Source organism: Hylobates moloch, unplaced genomic scaffold (assembly GCF_009828535.3).
Source record: "Hylobates moloch isolate HMO894 unplaced genomic scaffold, HMol_V3 SCAFFOLD_2, whole genome shotgun sequence".
Taxonomy (NCBI): Eukaryota; Metazoa; Chordata; class Mammalia; order Primates; family Hylobatidae; genus Hylobates; species Hylobates moloch.
This window is the reverse complement of record NW_026652277.1, coordinates 38,163,383-38,183,274: the sequence shown is the minus strand read 5'-3', so window position 1 is coordinate 38,183,274 and position 19,892 is coordinate 38,163,383. Positions and strand designations below refer to the sequence as shown.

Below are 19,892 nucleotides of genomic sequence, written 5' to 3'. Positions count from 1 at the left end.
TGGTTTATAGCAAATACCATAATTATTAAAGAAACCAGCATGTTTTCCATTTTCTGTAACCTTTTCTTATACTTTCTTTAAGTTGTTTATTTTCCTGAATTTTGCTTTCTTTAGAGCCTCAAAATCCCTCCACTTGATTCTAGGGTGCCAAAATGTCCTCTCTCAACTGTATATATGTAGAGCTTGAATAAACCTTATGTAACTCAATTACAGAAATTGGAAAAGTGTTGATGTAACGACAGATTGGGATGAATGATGATGGCAGGAGAGAGCAGAGTAGCATTGTTTAGTCACTGGAAGTTTGAGATTCTGAAAAGGAAGAATTTTTAAAACTAAGGACAATGATAAAGTTTGCTGGGATCTTCAAGAAGAGAGATCCTAGTTTAGAGGGATTCCATGATTAAAAGACAGGACAAGTAATAAGTTAGTACAAGTACTCAGTTTTCCCAGGAATCAAATGAGATGAGCTGGAGTGGAGGTTGGGATCAAGCATAGATTAGGAAAAGAAGCTTGAAAGGATTGTACAAACCTTAGTAATATGTGAATAAGTAACAAGATGAACAGAGTTCCCCAAGAGTACTTATATGTGTCTATGTATAATATATATGTGTCTGTGTGTAATATATAATTCATACCCCAAATTCATTTGCAGTGTAGAAAAACTGTTACATGTGCTTTAGGCTGAACTTGTCGGCTAAAGAGGAATTATATAGGAAATGGAAGAATGCAGAAGAAGATTGGGGCCACAGAGGCCATGATATATGAAGGAAAAAAACACCATCTTTTCCTCATTTCTTTTCTTCCTCTCTTCTGTAGGCATTTATTTAACTATAGTGGTATGCCAGGTCTACACTAGCATTAGGGAATAGGTAGATAAAAGAAATGCATCTCTCAGTTCAAGAAGCTCTTAATATAAAGAAACAGACATATAAAGTGACAATATTTATAATACAGGTAGACGATCCCCAGAATGTAGGTATGTACAAGTAGCAACTGGAACAGAGAGAAAGGAGTGTAGAGGAGTCAACGTGTTCCAGGAGATATTGCATAAATTAAAACTTAAATATAGAATTTGCTAGGTGGTTGATAGTAGGAGGAAAGAGGCCATTCAAGGCAGAGAGCACAGCTTAAGCAAAGATGCACTCAGTGCTGAGAATTTGTCAGTAGTTCAGTGGGGCAAAAATACAGATTTTTTGAGGTGACAGGAAGAATTGGGAGATGGTTAGAGGATTGGCAGGGTTCAGATTATAAAATGTCTTGGTTGCTGTGAGTAAAATTTTGAATTTCATTTCTAAGTTAATGGGAAACTGTGGAAGAGTTTTTTATAAGGCAATAGTAAAATATATAATAATACTACTAATTATAATACTTATAGAGCAGGTAATGTGTGTTAGACATTCTTTTAAATGCTTTACATATAACTCACTTAATCCTTTCAAGAACTCTGTGAGGCATAGATGCTACTATTCTTCTTCTTCTTCTTTTTTTTTTTTTGAGATGGAGTCTCGCTCTGTCGCCCAGACTGGAGTGCAGTGGTGCGATCTCGGCTCATTGCAAGCTCTGCCTCCTGGGTTCACGCCATTCTCCTGCCTCAGCCTCCCGAGTAGCTAGGACTACAGGTGTCTGCCACCACGCCCGGCTAATTTTTTTGAATTTTTAGTAGAGATGGGGTTTCACTGTGTTAGCCAGGATGGTCTGGATCTCCTGACCTCGTGATCCACCCGCCTCGGCCTCCCAAAGTGCTTGGATTACAGGCGTGAGTCACCGCACCCGGCCTATTATTCTTTTAATAAAGATGAGGAAGTAGAGGAGCAGTGCCTAAATAATTTGTCTAATGTCACACAGCCAGGATGAAAAACACAGGTATTCTTGCTGCGTAATGTGTGTAGGGAGAGAAAAAAGAGACCATTAGAGGAGACTGTTTCACAAGTGTAGGTGGGAACTAATGAAGGCCTGGGCGCTAGGAGAGAGTTGGGGTGGAGGAATGAGAGTTCCAGTGATGAGTGTTGAAAGTCCTAAAACTGGTTGAGTGACTTTCTTTTGAGCAGCTGTGCTGATCCATGTCTTATTGTCTCTTTTCCATTGCTTACCTTCCATTTAAAACTCTGTTCTGCTCCTTTTGTTTAGTATTTCTCTTTTCTTGCCTCCCATTAGCAACACAAATATACTCATTCATTTAAAACTTATTTGTCAGTTTTTGGTTGGTATGAGTCTGCATTAATTGTTGTGCAGTTACAAAAAGAAAAAGATACAGAGTACTTGCCTGTCAGGGGTGTTTGCTATAGTATGACAGCTAAATCAAAACCTGTAACAGAAGTCAGTATGAGAGAGGTCATCAGAATGATACAAACTTCTGGGAGAACCATGTGCCATTTGCTTGTATACTTCATCTTCCTTTGTATGTCTAAAACTGTTTGAGGCAAATTCATGTGGGCTGGTGAGATCCCCGGTTTCCTGGTTTCTCTAAGAAGGTCAGAGCTGGAACCTCTTATGCCATTACACTTTCTCTCTTTAGGGATGTAGGATACTTAGTATCCCCTAACATACACCACTTCCCAATTTTCCAATGTCTTGGCCTTAGGAAAAAAAACATGTCATCCATGTAAAACCTTATTCACACCTGCCACTGGACTGAAAGTTCCCTAAGGCCAAAGGCCATTCCTCCTTTGCTTTCAGTAGTACCCTGACATTTTCTGCAAACTTACCACTTGATGGGTGCTAAAATATGTTTTAAACTGAGTATTGCACCCAATGGATGAAAATTTTCTAAAAGTGCTTTTATCAAGAATTAGGAAACCAAAGTATAGAAATAAATGAAGCTGATAAGCGTAAGTTTGTGATGCTAAATAAAATTACACTAAAGTCCTAGCCACAGATTGGCAAGGACAGTTTTGTGGGGCAGCCCCACATGCCATAGCCCTCTGCAGGGAGCCATAACTTAACATCCCCATGTTTAAATTTTAAATTATGTACCCAGCCCCTTATTTTGTCCATTTCCAGTTGAGGAGTGAGGTAATTCATTCTCCTTTCTACTGCTTCTGCCCATCGTGAGAACAGAACTTCCATATATATCTTCTCTGCCCAGCTGGAGGGGGCTGATGGAGGACACAGCTTCTGTCATCCAGCTCCTGTCATCCAGCTCCTCCCCTGGTAGTCTCTGACTGATTGGTCTTCATTTGATCTACATTAGGTCACATTTACTGATGGATGGAATAAGCTGTGCTTTAACAGAATCATGGTCTCCAAGTTTCACTTCACCTTCTGTCCTCAGGTGTTGCAGGTGCCCTGGCCAGGGCCTGCTATTCTCTCCGGCTTCCTGTTTCTTTGTGTCTTTTATCTACTGTTTTGAAAAAGTGAATGGAGTCAGGGAGATGGGAATTGAAAGTAAGAGGCCCAGCTGGGCATGGTGGCTCATGCATGTAATCCCAGCACTTTGGAAGGCTGAGGTGGGCAGATTACCTGAGGTCAGGAGTTTGAGACCAGCTTGGCCAACATGGTGAAACTCTGTCTCTACTAAAAATACAAAAATTATCTGGGTATAGTACGCACATCTGTAATCCCAGCTACTTGGGAGGCTGAGGCACGAGAATCACTTGAACCTGGGAGGCGGAGGTTGCAGTGAGCCGAGATCATGCCATTGCACTCCAGCCTGGGGGATAGAGTGAGACTGTCAAATAAATAAATAAATAAATAAATAAATAAATAAATAAATAAATAAATAAAGTAAGTAAGTAAGTAAGGGGCTCCTCTTTGCTCTCCAACACAAGATGGAAGCCTGTATATTGGGCCTTAAAGGGAGATTACATTTATTATGTTTATTAAGGGGTACATTTTTTTCTCATTTGCCTGCTAGTTTTTGGTAGGCCATAAACCTGCAGAGAAGGAGGTTTCAGTGATACATCTTACCTTCTAGGTAAGAGGACGTTTGGATCTCTACCTAATCAGTAGATTGCATGGACTGCTCGAGTGGCTAAAGTGTCTCTTTGGGTTAGAAGAAGAAATTGTTGTGCTTCAGTAGTGTATGCTGTCCTACACAAGCAATATTTCACTTGTTGGAAAATGCATCTTTTTTCTTTATTAAATGATCCACCCTATTTTTATAATTTCAACTATTTCCAGTAATCTCTAATTCTGTTATTTCATCTATTTAGTAGGAGCGAATGCTACTTTTCCATGGTTCCTGGTAAATTTAACTTTAGCTAAATTAGTAAAATAAATGAGAAAAATTATTAAAACAAAATTATTTCCTAAAAACAGTTTAATGGTTATAATTACTAATTTAAAAAATATACTTACTGGGGCACTAAATCAATTTTTGTAATTCATTTCACAAGGAGGAAAGACATATGTTTTTCCTCGTTTCATTTCACAAGGAGGAAAGACATATGTGTTTCCTCATTTCATTTCACAAGGAGGAAAGACATATGTGTTTCCCAGAGATGTTTACCACCCTGAGAAAATGCAAAAGTGGACAGAATGGTCAGCCCCTCATATATTTTCATTCATTAGTAGTCATTACTCGGATGAAGGTGCTTTGCATACTACACTGTTTTATCAGATCCTTTAAAAACTCTTTTTGGGTACGATACTAGTTTCCTGTGACTACTGTATAAATTACCACAAACTGGGGGATTTAAAACAACAGAAATTTATTCTTTCCCAGTTCTGGAGGCAAGTCTCAAATCAAGGTGCTGGCAGGATCACATTCCCTCTAGGAGAATCCTTCTTTGCTTCCTTCATCTTCAGGTGGCTGTTGTCAGTTTTATTTTTTTAAATTATTTCTAGTTTTTAAAATTTATAAATAAAAGTTGTATATGTTTATCATGTACAACATGATGTTTTGAAATATGTATACACTGTGAGATGGCAAAATCTAGCTAATTAACATATGCATTATCCCACATACTTACCAATTTTTTGGGGTGTGAGCACTTAATATCTATTCTCTCAGCAATTTTCAAGAATATACTACATTGTTGTTAAGTACAATCACCATCTTTTACAATGTCTTCTGAACTTATTCCTCCTACCTAACTGAAATTTTATATCCTTTGACCAACATCACCCCAGCCCACCTCCATCAGTGACCACCGTTCTATTCTGTGCCTCTATGAGTTCAACTTTGTTAGATTCCACATAGGAGATCATGCGGTATTTGTCTGTGTGTGGCTTATTTCACTTAACATGATGTCCTCCAGGTTCATACATGTTTTCACAAATGACAGAATTTCCTTCATTTTTAAGACTGAATAGTATTCCACTGTGTGTGTGTGTGTGTGTGTGTGTGTGTGTGTTTTCTTTATCCTTGCATTTATTGATGGACACTTAGGTTGATTCCATATTATGGGAGTACAGATATCTCTTCAATATGCTGACTTCATTTCCTTTGGATATATACCCAAGAGTGGGATTGTTGGATCATATGGTAGTTCTATTTCTAATTTTTTTAAGGAACCTCCACACAGTTTTCCATAATGGTTGTACTAGTTTACATTCCCACTAGCAGTACGCTAAGGGTTTCCTTTTCCTCACATCCTCACCAACACTTGTGATCATTTTGGCATTCCTTGCAGTTGCATCACTCCAGTCTCTGCCTCCTTGGTCAGCTTGTCTCTTCCTCTTAGTCTGTCTGTGTCCTCTCCTCTTTTGTTTCTTATAAGGACATTCATCATTGGATTTAGGGTCTACCTGAGTATAATCTAGGATGATCCCATCTCAAGATTTCAAACTTAATTACATCTGCAAAGACCCTTCTCCCAAATAGGTTACGTTCATAGGGTCTGGGTATTGGGATATGGACACATCTCTTTGGGGGGCCACCATTCAACCCATATAGGTACATATTCTTTTTTGTTGTGTTTTGAAGACAAAAGCATAGATTTATTGAAGCAAAAATACACTCCACAGTGTGGGAGTGGGCTCAAGCAAGTGGCTCAAGAGCAGTACATATTCTTATTTTCCCAATTTTATAGGGATACATTGAGTAAGTGGTGAAGTTGGCACTGGCCAGGCATTATGACTAGGAGCTGTGCATCTCCACCACACCACTGTGATGCCATGCTAATGTATTCTGATTTGTAGAGGGTCTGTTTTGAGGCATTCTCTGTATGAAATCTAGTCCTTTATTTAATTAAGGATGAATTCACTCACTCTGTTGCCCAGGCTGGAGTGCAGTGGCATAATCTCAGCTCACTACAACCTCCGCCTCTCAGGCTCAAGTGATTCTCATGCCTCAGCCTCCTGAGTAGCTGGAATTACAGGCGTGTACCACCATGCCCGGCTAATATCTGGTCAGTTTTTGCTACTGCTTAGGTAACCTCTGTTTAGGGAAGTATGTGCATGAGATTTATTGATGAATCTCTTGATGCAAAGATTAGCAATACCTTGCCATGGTTAAATCCAGCAGAAGAAAAGGCTACTTTGACAACAGCATAGGCTTGTTTTTCTGGTTAATGAGACGAATCAGAAATATCAGAGTTCAAACCTGACTTCATCACTTACTGGCTATGAGGAAGTTACTTCAACTCTATGGGTTTATTTACTCTTAAGTTAGGAATTCCTATTTTGTAGTTAGCTTACTTTAAAAAGTTAAGCCTCAATTTGATAGTTTGCCTAAATTAAGCATATAAATATTTTTAAAAATATAATTCGAATGTCTGTGATTTTCTTCAGGCTTATTTATACCTCTAATGTAGCAGTAAAACTCTTGAAACCATTTTTTACATCACAAATGATAGAGCTTGCTCCTTTAAATTTTTACAACTCTAATATGTCAGCATCTTTTGTTAACCATGTAGTCATATGATATCTTTTTAGAAGCCCAAATAATATTTGCTTTGCCTATTTGTGGTGTCTCTGTCAACACACAGTGGTTTCATTGTTTGTGTATGTTTTTCCGGGGGAAAAAAAAGATCATTTCTCTTACTCAGTGCCTGACACACATACCAAAGATGGAAAAATTATGAGAAAGAATGTTGCTCAGATCACAACATCAGATTATTGTACTTTTGGCATTTTGTGGCTGATAGCCCCTTCCTAAGAAGATATTCTTAAGGTTGGAGGTCACTGTTTCTTCTTAAGAGCACTGTGTTCCAATTTTGAATAATATTTCCTAGACAGGAAACACGATCATCTTTCATTTTTATAGTCATTTTTTAGTAGATGATTGTTGAGATGGCTGGGTGCTGCATAAAACAAACTGCCCTAGTCTAGTTGTTCTCTTATTCTTGTGTGCATTTCACACTTGTATAAGCCTATTTGTTAAGGTCATGGTGGTCAGATGTATTTTTCATCTGATTTCTTATGGCCTTTTTTCCCAATATTGTGTTTTCTTGTCCTGTTAAATCATTGACAACTGAGCAGCCTTCAAAAGTATATTTTTATAAAAGTGTTTTTTGAAATATGTCTTATTTCATGACATTTTATAACAACTCCTAGACTATTGTCTATTCTATTTGTCTTAAGTGGAGCTATTGATTATATAATGCAAGAAGCTGTGAGGTTATAACTCAATTGAGTAGTATTTATAAATATTTGTTTTCCACTTTTGTGCAGATTATACAAATGATGGACATAAAATTTGTTTTGACCATTTATGATGCTTGCTTTGGGAAGAGGATATCCTCATAGAACTGAACATTATGATGGATTTTTAAAATATTCTGACCCAAATGATATTGCATTGTCAGTACTATCCCCGGTTATTAATTTCTCCTGGAGCAGAAAATACCTTGTTCCTTACTATATCCCATTTAAACCTTACCGCCCACCTCACCCCAGCCGGCCCCACACATCTATATACACACAACCTCACTTCTCTTCCAAGCAGAATAGTTTCGCGTTGGAAGTAACAGTATAAAAAAAGAAGGTAAACTTATCTAGAGAAGCATATTAAGTAGTTTTTTTTTCCTCTTCACATTCACTTCTTAAATTGTTATCAAACAAAAGCTATTAGGAAATCTTTGGAATTTATTACTTTCAAGAAGTTCCAAACAGATTCTTTTTCCTAATACTCTTTAGGGAAATACTTTAATGTGGCTTAATTATCTATCTAATATTAAATACAAATTAAATTTGCTGTCATCAATAGAAGATATTTTTATTCATAGGAGTTCTTGATTTTTACAATACCTCTTCTATAACTTGAAGTATTTTTTAAAATATAAAGCTAAATCTACGGTAAGTGGTGCAAAAATCCATCATTTGTGATATTAAATTTTTTAACGTTAGTGTTATATATATTACTTAAAATTTTTACTTAATATGTTCAACCCTAGCACTCTTTCTGACATTAGGCCCCCTCACCTTTTTCAACCTGAATATTCAAGGGATTTAAGGTATTTGAAATTGCATGTGAATTATTTTGTGATTATATTAATTAACATTGTAACATCTAGGTTTTACACTTAACTGTTAACGATCTTAGAGCTTAAGGAAAAAAAATATATATATCTAAACTTAGTGGTAAAACTTCAGTTATCCCAGAAACCCCAGAACATGGTTAATTCTGAATAACTGAATTTGCTATGTAAATTGACATCAAATACCTCAATTAAAAAAATGCTTACTATAACATTTTCATAAAGTTTTCCAAAAATTATTTACCTGTGTATTAGTTTCCTATTGCTGCTGTAACAAATTACCAACTTAGTGGCCAGACTGTACCCCCAAACCCCCAAATTTATTATTTTACAGTTTTGGAGGTTACAGGTCTGAAATGGGCTTCACTAGGCTAAAATTAAGGGGTCGACCTTCCTTTCTGAAGGTTCTTGGGGAGCATCATTTCTCTTGCCATTTCCAGTTTCTGGGGACTACCTGCATTCCTTGACTTGCATTCTTTTTGTCTTCAAAGGCAACAGTGACTAAGGGGTCTTTCTCACATTGCATCATCCTAACAGTGACTCTTCTTTCTCCCTCTTCCACATTTGAGGGCCCTTGTGATTACAGTAGGCCCACTGGATAATCTAGGATAATCTTCCTATTTTAAGATCATCTAATTAGCAGCCTAATTCCATCTGGTACCCTAAATTCCCTTCTGCATGTTAATGTAACATATTCATAGGTTCTGGGGATTAGGACAGGGACATCTTTGGGAAGCCATTATTCTGTCTAACACATTTTGTCTTCTGAAAGGGTAAATTATGTACACTGAACTGACTGTAACAAAGTAGATTATGTGAGATAGGAGATCTGACTGATGCATTTTATTACCACCTGTTTGCCAGAATTATATTCAGACTCCTTTCCAGACTTCTTCTCATGTTGGTTGGTTGGTTGGTCTTGTAGTTTCCTAGTACTTTATGCAGGTGACTGAACTCCTACATTGTGGACATTTCTATACCAGAGTCATTCAGGACTACTGTTGAGAAAATGTCAGTGTTTACCATCTCTTCTCACTCCTGGTAAGTACAGTGCTATTAAGTAATCTTTTGGTTGTTTGCTTTTTACCAAAAAAAGGCATCCTTATCTATCATCAAGTCTCTCACCATTATCTTAGTTGATATGTCTTAATATCTAGTCATTGAGGGTGCTTTTATGACACTTTTAATTTTACCCTGATTTTCTTGATGCCAACTGTACTCTCTGTTTTCACACTTTTTTGTGTGTGCTCGAGCACTTTTGTTTTCTTAATAAAGAAATGGAAGTCTGAGTAACTTACACAAGGTTACTCATCAATAACTGATTCAGGATTTGAACCCAGGCTACTTAATTCAGAAGAGACCATACCTACCACTCAAATGGATTGCCATCCAACATTCATTCCAAACTCTAAGCCTTTACTTTTGAAATCCATTTGTCCTGACATTTTTATAGAGAAGTCTTTAAGACTAGAAGGAAAAAATACTTTGAACATAAATTTATTTACTAGCAGGAAGATAGGAATTAGATGAAATACTTTCATTTTGCTTCACCCTCTTAGAGGTCTACAACAGGAAATTGGAGAGATATCGTCAATGTTTTAGTAGATTCCATAGAAAGTTCATATACATCCTATTTTCAATTTAGAAAGAGATAAAGAATTGGATTGTTTTCATGACATTTTTCTAAGGGAAGATAAGAGAGGAAATAAAGGGGTGAACCAAAAGACATCAGATATAAAGTGCCTGTTTACTCCCTCTGAGTGACTCACATTATTCTACTTTAAAAACATGTTAGGAATTCATCTAATCTTCTTTAGGGCACACCCACTTCCCTCTAAGCTTAGTATAGTTCACAGATAAATTGGTCTTTCTCAGCTCACCACTTTTGCTGTGTAGTTACCTTGCCAGTGGTGATTTGATGTCCCGTGGCTGGCCACGCTCTTCCTCTTCTGTCTCAATTTCTTCCTTATATGTATAAATAAATACCTGACTTACAAGTGTTTTGCCTAACCCTGTGCTTTCCATTGCCTGGGCAATATTTCTTGAGTTGAAAAAGCCATCTAAGGTGTTAAGTTAAAAGCAAAAAAAAAGCCATATAAGGTACTCAGTATCTACATGAGGTTGTTAATTCATGTTTTGCTTTAATTGGTTACTCTAAGTGTCCTATTTCCTTGGCTTCCAATACTTGTTTGTAGAAAACATTAGTTTTGTGTGTATTTGCTCTTGGTCCTAAAGTTAAGGACACTATATGCAGAGTTAATTGACCTTCATTTGTGTGCCAGCATTCTCAGGTAACGTAATGCCTGCAAGCATCATATTCTTATATGTGAGGAGGTTCTATATGGAGTACAGAGTTAGTTGCTAAATAACCTCTGTATCCCTGTTTCTCTCTCTTGATGTATGCATTCTCATTCTCCTGTAGATTGCCTATTTGTATGTATTCCTAGAAAAGGCCTTTGATAGACAGGACGTCTGTAGGGTTGTTCCCTTCTAAAGGGAATGATTATACCCTCCGACCTATCAATTCCATTTCTATAAATTTATCCCATAGATATACTCACAAATGTGTGAAATGAAGTATACTTGAAGTAAATTATTAAAGCATTAAGAGCAAGCTAAATGTTCATCAGCAGGAAATGGAGTCAATATATCTTCGTCTGTCTGTATAATGGAACAATATGTATTATTTTTTAAATGAACAGTTTTTGAGCAAATAAAAATAAGCTGAAGTTTAAGAAGTTGAGTTAAAAAAGCAAGGTGTAAAACAGTATGCATAGTATCTGTGTACATTTGTAGATACTGTACACACATGTTAGAGGGCAATTTGGATAAAGTATTCTGTGCTCAATTAACACAATTTCCCTTTGTCTTCCTGGCTCTACTGGCTTATTACCAGTAGCAGTTACTCGGGAGTTACCCAGCTACTCAGGAGGCTGAGGCAGGAGAATCGCTTGAACCCAGGAGGCGGAGGTTGCAGTGAGCCGAGATCGCGCCACTGCACTCCAGCCTGGGTGACAGAACGAGACTGTCTCAAGAAAAAAAAAATTCATATATTCTGTATAAAATCTTCAATAAAATGATGATACCAGTACCTCATATTTGTATAATGATTTACAGAATAGAAAGCTTCATTTTATATAGTTCCTTACATAAGTCAGTGGTATAGTATGCAGCATACACATAAATACATATATTAAATATATGGAAATTATATAGTGATGTAATAATATACAGTTACATAATGATTCAGTAGAATTGTCATCTGAATACATTTTTGTTGTTTGCTCACTTTATAAGGTTTGCTTCAAGACATCCCCCTTGTCTTAAATATTCTTCTCCTAAGCTATGATTGCATATGGATTATTTTTCTATATAAAATATATTTTATTCTCACTTTTTAGATTCAAAGTTAGGACATTTCTGAAAGATTTATGTATTATCTATTTAGTAGAAATCTTTCAATTACTTCCCAATGTGTAAAGAGTAAGTGAATAACAGAAAATGAGAAATTTCAAAGACTTGGTAGCAAGCATTTAGCAAATGCCATTGTCCTTGTAAAATTATTTTAAGCTCTATCTGTTGTCACACACTGAAAGATGCAAGCAAACAGTGTGGCTTTGGCTAGCGCTTATCATTAATTCTCAGAATAACTTTGGTGTATTATCTCTAGTAGCATTTTAGCTTAGTTGATACACTTCAAAGTACGCATTAGACACACCACAGATTGACTTAAGCTTTGATGACTTGCAAGTCCATAAATATCTCATTTTGGAACTCTGAAAGTTTGGAATTCTAAAACTCCAATTTTGGAATTCTGTGGTGGTCAACTGTAATTATCCATACTTGAGCAAAAGGGAATAGTTCTGATATCTGCAATTAATGATGGTTTTATTTTTCATATTGAAAATTACTGATCACAGAATTTTGGCATCATCTTGTACAAGCATCACTAGAAAGAAGGTCATGAAAATAGTATGTGACTTTTCTTTGAAATATACCCACCTGAACTGGGGTTGAGGTCCGTATGGCAATAAAATTAAATAGATGCAGAAAGAAGTAAGAGAATAGGAAAAATGCTAAGCAAAAAGAATAAAAGCTTGAACTTAACATACCAATTTAAAATTCAAAAGGAAAGGCAAAGACCCAAGAAGAGTTTAGAAAATTTTGAAGAACAAGATGAAAGGATACCCAATTATGTATCACAGTATAAAGCTAACGACAATGGGTAACTGGTGACATGAAACTATAATCATTGTAATGCCTCTGTTAGAAAAGATCATTTCTATCTCAGGTTTTTAGCTTAGTCTGGTTCTAACTCAGTTAAATCCACAGTTATTTTCTGTGAAGCGATATTATTTATTAACATTATTTAACAAATTTAGCTTATTGTATACCTGTTTAATGCCAATAGTGCTGCCAAAGGCTAAGGTTAGAAAAATTAGTAGTCTGAAACTACTAGATTTACTGTGTTTGCAAAGAGCCCCGTAAATTACTTGTGCTAAAGCTGGACATTAATAAATTTACAAGTTTGCAGTAAATGAAAGGGTATCCCTTGGATTCTCCCAAATCAAGACCCTGAAACTTTATTGAGTTTAAAACTCATAAAGCAGATTACTGGGTTTCATCGTCAAAGACTTTTCATTCTAGAGTCAAGTTTTTTTCACTTCATAGCCCATATTTTTAACCGCAGCCCTGTACTGCTTATTCATTTCATCTCCCCAAATAAATGTTAAGATCTTTGGAAGAAGGAGTCACTTTTTATTCAGCTAAGTAGTATCTCTTTCAATACATGAAAAAGTCTTGACACACAGGCAATGCTAAAATATGCATACACATGAGAAATTAAATTGAGGCAAAATAACGATTACCTAACTGCTACTGTGTCTGGTATATGACCCATAAAGGAAAAAAGTGGTCACAACTGAGGTCATCTCAGAAAGAATAGTTTTCCTGTGTAGTTGAGCGTAAATTGTTCTCCAAGATGATATGGAGAAGTGGAAGAATGTCTTTTTTTTTGGCTTTAGGAAATAACATTATTCATTCTCTACAGAAGGACTGATTGACTTTTTTCCTGTATATGATGAACTGATTATTAGGCAAAGATATTACGTAGTAAAGTTTACTTAAACTAAGGTAAGATTTTGGACTGTGCCTAATGATTTTGAAGCTTACTTAATCACTGTTCTCAGTAACTACCTAATGCTTAATAAGAGTGTGATTTTGTAGCTAGGATGAGTTGTGGATATATATACAAGTTTTTATTACTGCAGTTGTAAAACAAAGACTTTGATGGCTATTTTTTATATATCATCACAGTTAACTATTTTCAGAATCTTGAGAAGTTTAATCTCCTTTCTAAGTCTTTTATTCCATTTAGTGACAACTGTTTTTTGACAATGTAATATATACTCTAGTATAATTTAAAAATATCTACAAGTTGTCAAGTTGAGTGGCTGAGAGATTTGTTTAAAGAAATGTGGGCAACATTCTTGTGGTTGGAAAAAGTAAGGGAAAAATGAAAGTATTGCTTAAAAGCTGTTTTCAAAGCTTGCATTATGAAAGGGATTATATGTGAGATTTAGAGTCTTTTTAAAGTAAAAAAGAAATAGATTAAATTCCAACTCTATAAATAGTCTTTATATTTAAAAGCCCCAAAGAGGCTGCATTAAAATTAATTTGTGATTACGCATATGATCCCAGTAGAGAATTCATTGACCAATTGAATGCAGATAAATATAAAAATCTCTTTATAGCAAAGTCTACTCTCGGTAAAATTATGTATACTAATATATAAATATAAAGCCTGAATATGAAATTTTTCAAAAGAAAAAAATGTAAGTAGAATCATAGAGAATGAAAAGATCTTTTCCCCTTAGATTTTGCTTCATAAAATAGTAGTAGTAGAAATTGATTAAAAAAGAGTGATCTAGTTTTATATGGTGGCAGCAGAAAAAAAATGCACGTCAGGATAACATCAGGCACATCTATGACATGGTCAGAAACTCTAGAAGGGGCAGGGCAAGATAAGGTGACTTTGGTAGTCTAGATTGATTAGTGCATCTGAAGCAGGAGAAGAATAGCTAGAAGTATAGTGTCAACTAATACAAGAAAAACCCCAGTCGTTTCTTTTTTGCCCCTCCTCTTACCTGGTCTCTTTTAGCAGAGGCAACCAATGACTTCTCCTAGGATTTACCTTTATATTTCTAAATACTAACCATCTGCTAACTTTTAAATTATCAGTATTATTATTATTATTATTATTATTATTATTATTATTATTATTATTTTGAGACGGGGTCTCACTCTGATGCCCAGGCTGGAGTGCAGTGGTGAGATCTCTGCCTCCCAGGTTCAAGCAGTTCTCCTGCCAAAGCCTCCTAAGTAGCTGGGATTACAGGTGTATGCCACAATGCCTGGCTGATTTTTGCATTTTTAATAGAGACAGGGTTTAGCCATCTTGGTCAGGCTGGTCTTGAACTCCTGACCTCAAGTGATCTGCCTGCTTTGGCCTCCCAAAGTGCTGGGATTACAGGCATGAACCACCGCACCCAGCCAAATGATCGGTTTTAGTTATTAGCGTCTGACTTCCTTCTGTGATAGTACTTCTCTTGCCATCTTCTTGGTATCAACATTATTTAACGATAAATTTTAAAAATCTGTATTCAACTTTTTCATTCTTATGGCAATGTAAATATTCAGTGCTGAGCCAAGTTATGGGAGAATACAGTGTATCAGAATTCAGTAGAGAATCCACAGGGTCCATAAAGAGCACTAGTGGTTATTGTGGGCCCTAAAGAAGTATGTGAACCACTGGCTCACTCACTGTTTGGATTACCTTGTCGTGTGGATGATCCTGCAGCTCATCCCTCCTTGCCAGATTACAGAGCTCTCCATGTGTTATGTTTACCACCTGCATGTTTGATCCATTTCTTACCAAGAAATTCTGTATCAAGAAATTCAGCTTTCCACAGGGAGTATTATATGGCCATGTCATTGGAGGATGAATAAATTTGGTAAGCTTGTGGGAAATGTGAAAATATTTTCTGAAAATACATTTTTTAAAAATCTCTTCTTTCACATTGTCAGTATATTTATTTACACTGTTCCAGTGTTATCTTCACAGATAATTTGTCTTTGAAAAATGACTATATCATAAAAGTCTTTGCCAAGAACGAGCTATTCATCCTATCTTTTGTTGTTGGACTTTATAATCTTTTGTTGTCTTCATATAATTTTAATCATTTTATTATTTAAAACTAGTAAACTGGTTTTCTTTGCATTGTCCTTTTCCTGAGTACATGCAGTAATCCCTTCTGAGGCCATCTTCCATCCAGAGACAATGAAATCATTTGAGTTTAAGTAGCTTTTCAAGCTAATGCTGTTGTTTTCCTTATTGTCTGTTAGCTTTTAATAACATTTATCTTTAAGAAAATATTTAATAGCTATTTTCTGTTTGTGAAACAGTTACACATATATTGAAAAACATTTGGAAGATACAGAAAAAAAGAAACTCATCTGCCCTTTAGAGAAAACAAGCATATTTTGGTAGATATCCATCTAGTCGTTTTTCTCTTCGTATGTACTCATTTATATATGTATATACATTCATACATACATACATTCATACATATATATAAAGACACAGGTTATACATTCTTTCAAAACATACTTCAGGAAGATAGGTGTGAACGAGAGAGAAATGGTACCTGCTGCCATGCAACTGCCACACTAGCTAATAAAAGAGCTATTCAGTATAAAATCACATAATTATAATTTTGACAAATGCATATGATATAAGAGCATGAACAGTTTTAAGGAATGAGTAGCATTATCAAATTTGTGAAGTTTTATCAATTGTTTTTAAAGTTTACTGTCATAGTATATAATAAAATACCTTTGGTATATGCAATGTGTGTGTATAGATACATTCTATATCTATATATATCTGTATCTATATATACCGAATGGTCCTCAATTTACAAAGGTTGTCTTATGAATTTTTAACTTTACAATGGTGTGAAATCATTCTGTTTTTCACTTTCAGTACAGTATTCAATAAATAACATGAGATATTCAATACTTCTTTTATAAAATAGGCTTTTTGTTAGATGATTTTGCCCAACTCTAGGCTAATGTGAGCACATTTCAGGTAGGCTAAGCTAAGCTTTGATGTTTGTTAAGTTAGGTGTGTTAAATGCATTTTTCTTTTTTTGAGATGGAGTCTCACTCTGTTGCCCCAGCTGGCGTGCAGTGGTGGTGATCTCCGCTCACTGCAATCTCTGCCTCCCGGGTTCAAGTGATTCTCCCACCTCAGCCTTTTGAGTAGCTGGGATTACAGGCACGCGCCACTATGCCTGGCTAATTTTTGTATTTTTGGTAGAGATAGGGTTTCGCCATGTTGGCCAGGAGTCTTGAACTCCTGACCTCAGGTGATCCGCCTGCTTTGGCTTCCCAAAGTGCTGGGATTACAGGCATGAGCCACCACGCCAGCCTAAATGCATTTTTTACTTATGATATTTCCAATTGAAAATGGGTTTACTGGGACATAACCCCATCATTAGTCTAGGAGCATCTGTATATACATGGAGAAAAACTTATTCTGCAATGTATGTAAATTTGTCAAATGTTATTTCATTATAGATTTGTCATCTAGTAGGATTGAATATTAGTATGAAGAATCCTTGTGCTTTTAACTTTAGTTTATAACCTTTTTCATTTAAATCTTTTCTTTCAGCCACTACTGAAGTGCCAGAATAGTGAGATAGATTGTTAATAGTGAATTTTTCCATGAAAGTACCATATAATGATTGTAACATTGAAAAGATTCACATGGCAAATACATGGATATTGTGTGCCAATTCCACGTTATTTTACTAACTACAAGCTATAGGTATAGGGTAAGATAATTTTCATGGATTTCTTCATTTAATCTTCAGAATAACCCTGTGAGGTAGGTGGTATTAACCTCTTTATAGATGAGGAAACTAATTTAGAGAAGTTAATTAACTTGGGCAAGTTTATTTATTTTTATTTATATATGTATTTTTATTATACTTTAAGTTCTAAGGTACATGTGCACAACATTCAGGTTTGTTACATATGTATACAAGTGCCATGTTGGTGTGCTGCATCCATTAACTCATCATTTACATTATCATTTACATTAAGTATATCTCCTAATGCTATCCCTCCCGCCTCCCCCCACCCTACAAGAGGCCCCGGTGTGTGATGTTCTCCTTCCTGTGTCCAAGTGTTCTCATTGTTCAATTCCCACCTATGAGTGAGAACATGGCAGTTTGGTTTTTTGTCCTTGCAATAGTTTGCTGAGAATGATGGTTTCCAGCTTCATCCACGTCCCTACAAAGGACATGAGCTCATCCTTTTTTGTGGCTGCATAGTATTCCATGGTGTATATGTGCCACATTTTCTTAATTTATCATTGATGGACATTTGGGTTGGTTCCAAGTCTTTGCTATTGTGAATAGTGCCACAATAAACATACGTGTGCATGTGTCTTTATAGCAGCATGATTTATAATCCTTTGGGTATATACCCAGTAATGGGATGGCTGGGTCAAATGATATTTCTAGTTCTAGATCCTTGAGGAATTGCCACACTGTCTTCCGCAGTGGTTGAACTAGTTTACAGTCCCACCAACAGTGTAAAAGGGTTCCTGTTTCTCCACATCCTCTCCAGCACCTGTTGTTTCCTGACTTTTTAATGATCACCATTCTAACTGGTGTGAGATGGTATCTCATTGTGGTTTTGATTTGCATTTCTCTGATGCCAGTGATGATGAGCATTTTTTCATGTGTCTGTTGACTGCATTAATGTCTTCTTTTGAGAAATGTCTGTTCATATCCTTTGCCCACTTTTTGATGGGGTTGTTTGTTTTTTTCTTATAAATTTGTTTGAGTTCTTTGTAGATTCTCGATATTAGCCCTTTGTCAGATGAGTAGATTGCAAAAATTTTCTCCCATTTTGTAGGTTGCCTGTTCGCTCTGATGGTAGTTTCTTTTGCTGTGCAGAAGCTCTTTAGTTTAATTAGATCCCATTTGTCAATTTTGGCTTTTGTTGCCATTGCTTTTGGTGTTTTAGACATGAAGTCCTTGCCCATGCTTATGTCCTGAATGGTATTGCCTAGGTTTTCTTCTAGGGTTTTTATGGTTTTAGGTCTAACATGTAAGTCTTTAATCCATCTTGAATTAATTTTTGTATAAGGTGTAAGGAAGGGATCCAGTTTCAGCTTTCTACATATGGCTAGTCAGTTTTCCCAGCACCATTTATTAAATAGGGAATCCTTTCCCCAGTTCTTGTTTTTGTCAGGTTTGTCAAAGATCAGATGGTTGTAGATGTGTGGTATTATTTCTGAGGGCTCTGTTCTGTTCCATTGGTCTACATCTCTGTTTTGGTACCAGTACCATGCTGTTTTGGTTACTATAGCCTTGTAGGATAGTTGGAAGTCAGGTAGTGTGATGCCTCCAGCTTTGTTCTTTTTGCTTAGGATTGAGTTGGCAATGTGGGCTCTTTTTTGGTTCCATATGAAGTTTAAAGTAGTTTTTTCCAATTCTGTGAAGAAAGTCAGTGGTTGTTGGATGGGGATGGCATTGAATCTACAAATTACCTTGGGCAGTATGGCCATTTTCACGATATTGATTCTTCCTATCCATGAGCATGGAATGTTCTTCCATTTGTTTGTGTCCTCTTTTATTTCGTTGAGCAGTGATTTGTAGTTCTCCTTGAAGAGATCCTTCACATTCCTTATAAGTTGGATTCCTAGGTATTTTATTCTCTTTGAAGCAATTGTGAATCAGAGTTCACTCATAATTTGGCTCTCTGTTTGTCTGTTATTGGTGTATAAGAATGCTTGTGATTTTTGCACATTGATTTTGTATCTTCAGACTTTGCTGAAGTTGCTTATCAGCTTAAGGAGATTTTGGGCTGAGACGATGGGGTTTTCTAGATATGCAGTCATGTCATCTGCAAACAGGGACAATTTGACTTCCTCTTTTCCTAATTGAATACCCTTTATTTCTTTCTCCTGCCTGATTGCCCTGGCCAGAACTTCCAACACTATGTTGAATAGGAGTGGTGAGAGAGGGCATCCCTGTCTTGTGCCAGTTTTCAAAGGGAATGCTTCCAGTTTTTGCCCATTCAGTATGATATTGGCTGTGGGTTTGTCATAAATATCTCTTATTATTTCGAGATACATCCCATCAATGCCTAATTTATTGTGAGTTTTTAGCATGAAGGGTTGTTGAATTTTGTCAAAGGCCTTTTCTGCATCTATTAAGATAATCTTGTGGTTTTTGTCTTTGGTTCTGTTTATATGCTGGATTACGTTCATTGATTTGCGTGTGTTGAACCAGCCTTGCATCAACTTGGGCAAGTTTATTGTTGTTAAGATAGTATTGAGACCGAAGTCTTGCTTGGCTCTAAGTAAAATTCATGCTGTTCTTTATTTTCTTGATATTATGCTGTCTCTTTGTAATGGTGAAGTGGAAATTATTATAGCCATCTCTCAAATGAGCA

At 36.1% G+C, this 19,892-nt stretch overlaps 1 protein-coding gene across 14 annotated transcripts in view; it reads left to right on the top strand.

Moving 5' to 3' along the window:
- The window catches only part of PDLIM5 (PDZ and LIM domain 5), a 221,016-nt gene that overhangs the window by 89,682 nt on the left and 111,442 nt on the right, over window positions 1-19,892 (top strand). The window contains exon 1 of one of the 14 annotated variants that reach the window (XM_032137938.2): window positions 15,881-15,905. The exons of the other annotated variants lie outside the window; for them this stretch is intronic. The gene's annotated coding sequence lies outside the window, so the exon portion shown is untranslated. Of the gene's footprint in view, window positions 1-15,880; window positions 15,906-19,892 lie in introns of those variants that run through there. 14 annotated transcript variants of the gene reach the window in all.